The 6,480-nt window shown below is 42.0% G+C and overlaps 1 protein-coding gene across 2 annotated transcripts in view; it reads right to left on the bottom strand.

Moving 5' to 3' along the window:
* CAPRIN1 (cell cycle associated protein 1) overlaps positions 1 to 339 on the bottom strand; it is a 30,218-nt gene extending 29,879 nt beyond the window's left edge. The window contains exon 1 of one of the 2 annotated variants that reach the window (XM_027667376.1): positions 151 to 339. The gene's annotated coding sequence lies outside the window, so the exon portion shown is untranslated. The remainder of the gene's footprint in view (positions 1 to 150) is intronic. The other variant, XM_027667375.1, reaches the window with a different exon arrangement.
* Between the last annotated feature and the right edge of the window lie 6,141 nt (positions 340 to 6,480).

Genomic DNA, 6,480 nt, shown 5'->3' with positions numbered 1-6,480 from the left:
GCCCGCCCCCCCCGGGGCGCTCGCGGGGCGGCGGCGGCGGCGCGACCGCGACCGCCGCGCGCCCAACGGTCACTTCCCCTCGCGACACCCCCCCAACACTCCCCCCGATCCCCGCCCGGAGGGGCCGCAACGCCCTCTCCTCACCCTCACCCCGAGCGCGACCGAGCCCGCGGGGGTGGAGGGCACACGCTGCGCTCGCGCTCTCTCTCTCTCTCGCTGTGTTAAAGAATGGCCGCCTCCGCCGCGCTGCTCCTGCTACACCGCGGCAGGGAGGGAGAGAGAGAGGGAGGGAAGGAGGGAGGGAAAGAGGCAGCAGCGGCGCGCACGCCGGCGCGGGGAGGCGAGACGGCGCGGGGGCGCGCGGGGGCCTTGCCGCCACGCGGGTGCCCGCGGAGAGCGCCTGGGCGGCTCCCCGAGCGGCGGAGGCGCGCCCGGAGGGGTCCTTCAGGCGCGCGGGGGGCGCCCCCGCGCCACACACAATAGGCGGGTTCTCCTCAGATCGCGTCGCGCCTCCCCCGCCGCCCTTTCCAGCAATAAATGTGACTCCAAAACATGTTTTCCGCCTTTCCATGCCCTAGGGCATGTCACTAAACCCGTGCGGCTGTAATTGGCCCGTAATAACCGCGGTTCAGTCACTGGGAACGGTTGCCTCATTTGCCTTTTGCTCAGGGATTTGTGTTTCCAAATGACTGTCCCTGCAATCCCTACAAAACGTGTTTGATTTTAGTTCTACACGTTTCAATGGCACAAAGCACTTGGTAAACCTTTACTTCTATGATAACAATTAATTACTTAAGAATTACTTGAATAACAATTAATTGCTCGAATATTAATCTAAAGACATACTGAAATAACATCAGGCTTTCTGTGAATTAAAGGAGATTTTTGGGTGAACACTGCCTGCTTAGTGAGGTACAGCTGGAAAATGCCTTCAGCAGGCCGGAAGCTATATAGGAAAGGGTTTAGGATTTATTCTGTTGTCTTTCTGGAATTAATTAGTGGAAGATTTTGGGAATATGAATCTCTGGAAATTCAGTTCACAGTAGTTGCAAACTGGAGATGGAGTTTTGGTTGTAATACTGATTTAAGACAATATTTGTGCCATTGTATTTTAGAGCTGATTTTTCCTTTGATCTTGTTCAACCATGGATCCACACAACTGATGACATTGACATAAGAAAAATACCAATTTCTTGAACAACTGGGCCAACCTGATGGTTCTGCATCACCAAAAGAGCGATGTCTCATGGCCCTTCCTCACCAAATCCTTGCCTTTGTTTCCACCCTGATTCTTTCTTCCCAGGATTTACTTCAAATTGATAATCCAGGAGTTACTTCAAGTTGATAATCCAGCAATAAGCTGTTTTCTCCTGCTGGTAGTGGTTAATTTTGAATGGTCAGATTTTTTTTCTACATCTGTAAATATTGTTTCTTTTGCTTCTACTTTGCTGTATTCTTTCATTTGCTGTAGCACCTCAATGCTTTGTCATTTTTATTTTAGGTCATTTGCTTTACAAATCACCTTGTTTTCCATAACAGGTTATAAGACAAGTAACTAATCACCCATCCCAATTACTTCAGTTGAATAAATAAAGTATAAAACCAAAATCTTCAAATATTAAAGGTCCATTTCTTCACAAAGAAGATTTTGTTAATACCATTATATTTACAAGATTTCATTTTTATGCATTAAATTCTCCCAGGTCCATACACAGGGTTTGGAATGACCTCTTCCCCCAAGTCAAATGTAGTTTTTTCATGAACATGTGAAGCACTTGAGGTTTTTTGACCACAAAATGTGAAACTTTAAAATCATATGGATTTGTTTCATCCATTCCTATTCATTTCTCCTTTTTCTCATGTTGCCATTGCAATTCTCCATAAGCTCTGGACTCGGGCAAATTTTTCAGCCAAGCCCTAATAGAGTTTGTACTCAAAACTTGTCTTGCAATAAAAGAAAAGTCAGCGCTGATGGGAGAAGTGGGGACAATAAATTAAGAAAATGTGATGGACCAATAAAACCCTCTTCTTGTCCACCAATGTAAAATGTTTATCCTTCACGGGAAAGTGAAATGCAAAGTAGCAAATGTTTATGGTCTCAAAAATAAAAGAAGTTAAAATGCTGCTCCTGAGAGCAGTTATTGTAGGAGAGTACACAGTTGATCTCAGCTCCTAAAATATCTCTGAATACTTAATGTGCTCATAATTTTAGGCAGGTCATGCTGTGAATTATTAATCTACCTCTTTCATACCATTCCTCTAGAAACAGTGACCACAAGTTCATCATCCTGTGCCAACAATATTGATCATCGATGTCTGACAGAGAAAACCCCACAGAAGGATTCCCGACCATCAAATAGGAGCTGAGAACTCAACCTCTTTGCTTTAAGGAAGTGTTGAAACCACTTCTGATCTGGGTGTAAACTCTGTGCTGGCAACTTCCAGCGTGGCAAACTTGGAATTAGCATGTGGGTCTCAACATTTACATTTCTGAGAGATGAGTATCCCCCTCACTTACCACGTGGAGTAAATCTGGATTCAGGTCTCTCTGCTCTTGACTCTTTGATGTCAGTACCCAGCTGAAATCACACTTCAGCATAATTATGGCGCAGATCAAATCTTATTTTTAAGGAACTGGCCTTGTATTTCACATCTGAGCTGTGTCAATAAATGTCAGCTCCCGAGTTGTTGATTTTGGAGTCATATACAGTCACTACAGAAAGGCAAGAGAGGAGAGAAAGCCCCCCACAAATGTGAACAGAATTGCTCAAGATGAGGGAGATCTCCTCCTCCCTGCAGAGAGTGTGGCGATCCAGTTTAGGAGACACTTGGCTTTGCTCTTCATGTTCCAGGGAGCATCTCCCATGCCAGATCTCTCTGGGTTTATATTCATCATCATTTTACATCACCTGCAATTGGGAAGTCTGAATTACACTGTTTCTATGTCTCACTTCCCAGCCTTCAGAAGGGCAAGGCCAGAGACATGTGTGTTTAAAACACATATAACCAGCCAGTTACAGGGAAAAAAAACAAGAGGGGGAAAGAAAGTCTTCATCTGTTTGGTGTAATCAGGGCTCAACTGTTGTATAAATACTTGGTGGGAACACAGAGCCTCCCCAGTGAAATACTGTCTCGGGCAGGGTTCCCTGACCTTCCTTTACATCACTTTTGTTACCCCTGGCACACATTCCCAGCCCTTCCCACTCCAGATTTCCTCCCTTTGCCCACTTGCTCGGGGACTTTCAACCAAGCTAAGCCTTGCCACTCCCTCTGGGGAAAATCCTGCAGGGAAGTACTGCTAGTCCTCTGCCCCCTTGTTCTTTCTCCAAGGAAAAAAAGGAAAAATTATGGCTTTTTCCCAGTGTCCTAAAAGCTACTTCCAAGCAAGAGTGAGTTCTCACGTTAGTTCCTTGGGAGCTCCAAGCTGTGTCTTCCTGCAGCTCTGCTTTGTTCTGGTCATTCCTGTACAGAAAACGCAAGCACACAGATAGAGATGTTCTCCCTCCCCAAACCTGCTATCCCATGCCTGTGTCCTTCCATCTTCCTGTTCCCCACTTATCCAAAACAGCTCATTCAACTTATCCAACTGGTTCTACAGCTCACCAGCTTTCCCACCCTGTTCCCTACTTCCCCAAATCAGGAACTCTGACCCATGGTATGCAGCGTTCTTTCCTTAATTGTCACATCTACTCCCTCTGCATACTCAGAATTATTCTGAAATTCATATAAATTTTTCTATGTTGGGTTGGATTTTATTTTTTTAAATAGGATCCACAAGACTGAAATGAAATTTCTTTCTTGCACTTTACACAGATCTATTCATCCAGCAGTTCCCTGACTGATCTCATGGAATCTTATGGGATTTCAGTATTGCCAGTACTCTGTCATGTTCTTGAGGTTGTTAAAGTTGAAAAGCAGATCCCATTCCACTGCCGATGCACAGAAAATAGGAAACACCAACTTCTATTTCCAGTTCCCAGATTTAATACACAAGGATTATGGTTATTAGGTTTTGAGAGGGGCCAAGTCTGCAAATTTCAAAAGCTGGAGTTCCTCCTGCTTGTCAGGCAGTTTTAGAAAGTTATCACTTTGTTTTTTATTTGGGTTTCCTTTTCCCACAGGAATTTGCTCAAAGGAGAGAAATTCCAACTCTATGGAAGGCCACAGGCTGCCTAACTTTCATAACAAAATCAAACTCAGACAAAATAAACTTCCCTGAATAAGGATTGAAAGCTCAGTGTATGTTTTTCATCTGAATAAAATTAAAATACAAGTTTTTTATCACAAATGTTAAACACTGATGTCTTAGGAGAAAAATCAATTAAAAATTCAGGAGGTATTTGAGTTCAGAGGAGATTAAATGATGTCTAATGGTATGCTCAGTCAAAACTAGCATAATTCCAATCCAATACAGAAAAAAATTGATTAAATGCTACTAAATGATAGATCTCCCTACACAACCATTGATCATCATAAATCATTATAAAATGTATTTCTGTTTCTATTGATGTCACACAGTTCTTCAACCATTTCAGGGACCAGTTGTTTACAGAAGCCTTCAGCTGCAGAACCAGACTGGGACCCACCTTCACTACACAAACTGTACACAAAAAGCAGATTAAACCTCCATTTATGGACAAGGAGTAGGTTGGTCCCACATACCAAAGAAATCTCAGCACTGGAAAGTAGTTCAAAAGTGCCCAGGGCTTTATATTTACCTGAATTAGCTCAAGTGGATGGGCCCAGCTTACCACAGTATCCAGGATGTTTATACCTGTCCTCCCTCTAATTTACTTTTTCACTCATCTTTTTGCATTTGTAAATTATATCAAGTAATCATATCAAAATTATGTCAAGTAATTCTGTCTTTATTTCCTTATTATTAAGTGTTACAACAAATGCTCCAACTAAAGCATCTTCCTAAACAACAACGTTCTGTTCAATTGTGGGGAATTTTTTTCACTTGTCAGCCACTTTACTGTATCACACCAGTTTAAATCACAAGACTGTAAATCAAATTTAGGCTTATCACAGTATGAGTATCTTAGATCTCTGCTTCACATCTAGAGAGGTTGTCAGCCAAAACTTGTAATCACCTCAAAAAAATGTTCTTTTTTGTTTCAAAGAGATGTGCTGTATAACTGTGGAGAAAAAAGGGCTCTCACTGAAAGGATATTCAACCCAGTGCTGAAAAGTATCATAAAAATCAATAATTGGAGGGCAAAGATACTGTTAGGGAGCAGCCAGGGCCTGCTGCTCCTGGTGGGAGGCCAAAATTTACTGAAGTAATGTGGGGCTCATGATGTGTCTAATACCAACTTTTTACCTTTATTTCTATGGATAGAGTAATTTTATCTTTATTTCTATGAATATTTCTGTGAATAGAGGAGTCTAAATTGTTCTTCACAGTCAAATGGGCAGATCCAGGTACTTTCTGCGCTCCTACACCCCAATAAATTTGTGCTGAAGCTCTTCGTCTCTTCAGCTGATTTGGTCAGGCATAATCATTAGACAAACAACGTTGTTTTCTAATGATATTAATGATTTATTTATAGTCATGATGCAAAGCTTCCAAGCAAACCTGAAAATTGCAATCAAACTTCATTTTCTCCAACTGGCACATCAAAATCTTCCTGCCCATCACATACATAAGAAAGGTAAAGGAGGTGTAAAATTGAAAGTAACTTGAAGGTGAAAGATTACTGACTATTTTAGGGAATCCATGATGCTGATGTAGGACAAATTCCTTGCTTTACACTTCCTTTTTTTTGACAGGGAATCACTGGTAATTATTCTTTACATAAACTGGCTTTACAGTAGTTTCATTTGGGTCGTGATTTCTCAGGTTGCTTCTGAGTCACGTGAGAGAGTATTAAAAACATTATTAAAGTCAGGAGATGTCACTTGCTTCTCCTTTGTCCATCTCTTTGTGGAAAGAAATTAAGTAGTTTCTCACAGTTTGGTTGTGACAGTTTTACATTGCCTGTTACCTCTTTTATTTGGGATGTTTCACAAATAGCAGTAGAGCATCTCTAACTTAATTTAGGAACACCTAGTACACAGCTTAATTTGCAAGTGGCCACATCAGCTTGCTGCTTTGTTTCCCACTGAAAACCTCTTTTTAAGAGCTTTCAAATGGCAAAGTTTCTCCCAGAAAAAGAAATTAGTGCTGATGTGAAAGTCCTGTGCACTGACATGAGGAGACACCTCTCCTCAGTCTGACTCTTGTGCTCGGTTATACTGACCTGCTCTATACTGACTTAGGCTCTATTTTATAATTCACATTTCTTAACCTGATGTCTCTTTGCATGGTCAGAAAGAACTCTTATAGATAATATTCTTATGATGGAGAACAAAAGTGTGCTTAGAGAGCATGGCTAAAAGAACTGGAAGTGAACAACAATGAAACCTCTGCACTTAACAAAGGGCAGGTACAGGTTGTTCCTTACAATTCCACTCTAAAAATCTTTAAAACCTATT

Source organism: Corapipo altera, unplaced genomic scaffold, assembly GCF_003945725.1.
Source record: "Corapipo altera isolate COAL_440 unplaced genomic scaffold, ASM394572v1 114, whole genome shotgun sequence".
NCBI classification, from domain to species: domain Eukaryota; kingdom Metazoa; phylum Chordata; class Aves; order Passeriformes; family Pipridae; genus Corapipo; species Corapipo altera.
Note: the sequence above shows the minus strand (reverse complement) of the source record. Positions and strands in the feature narration are given on the sequence as shown.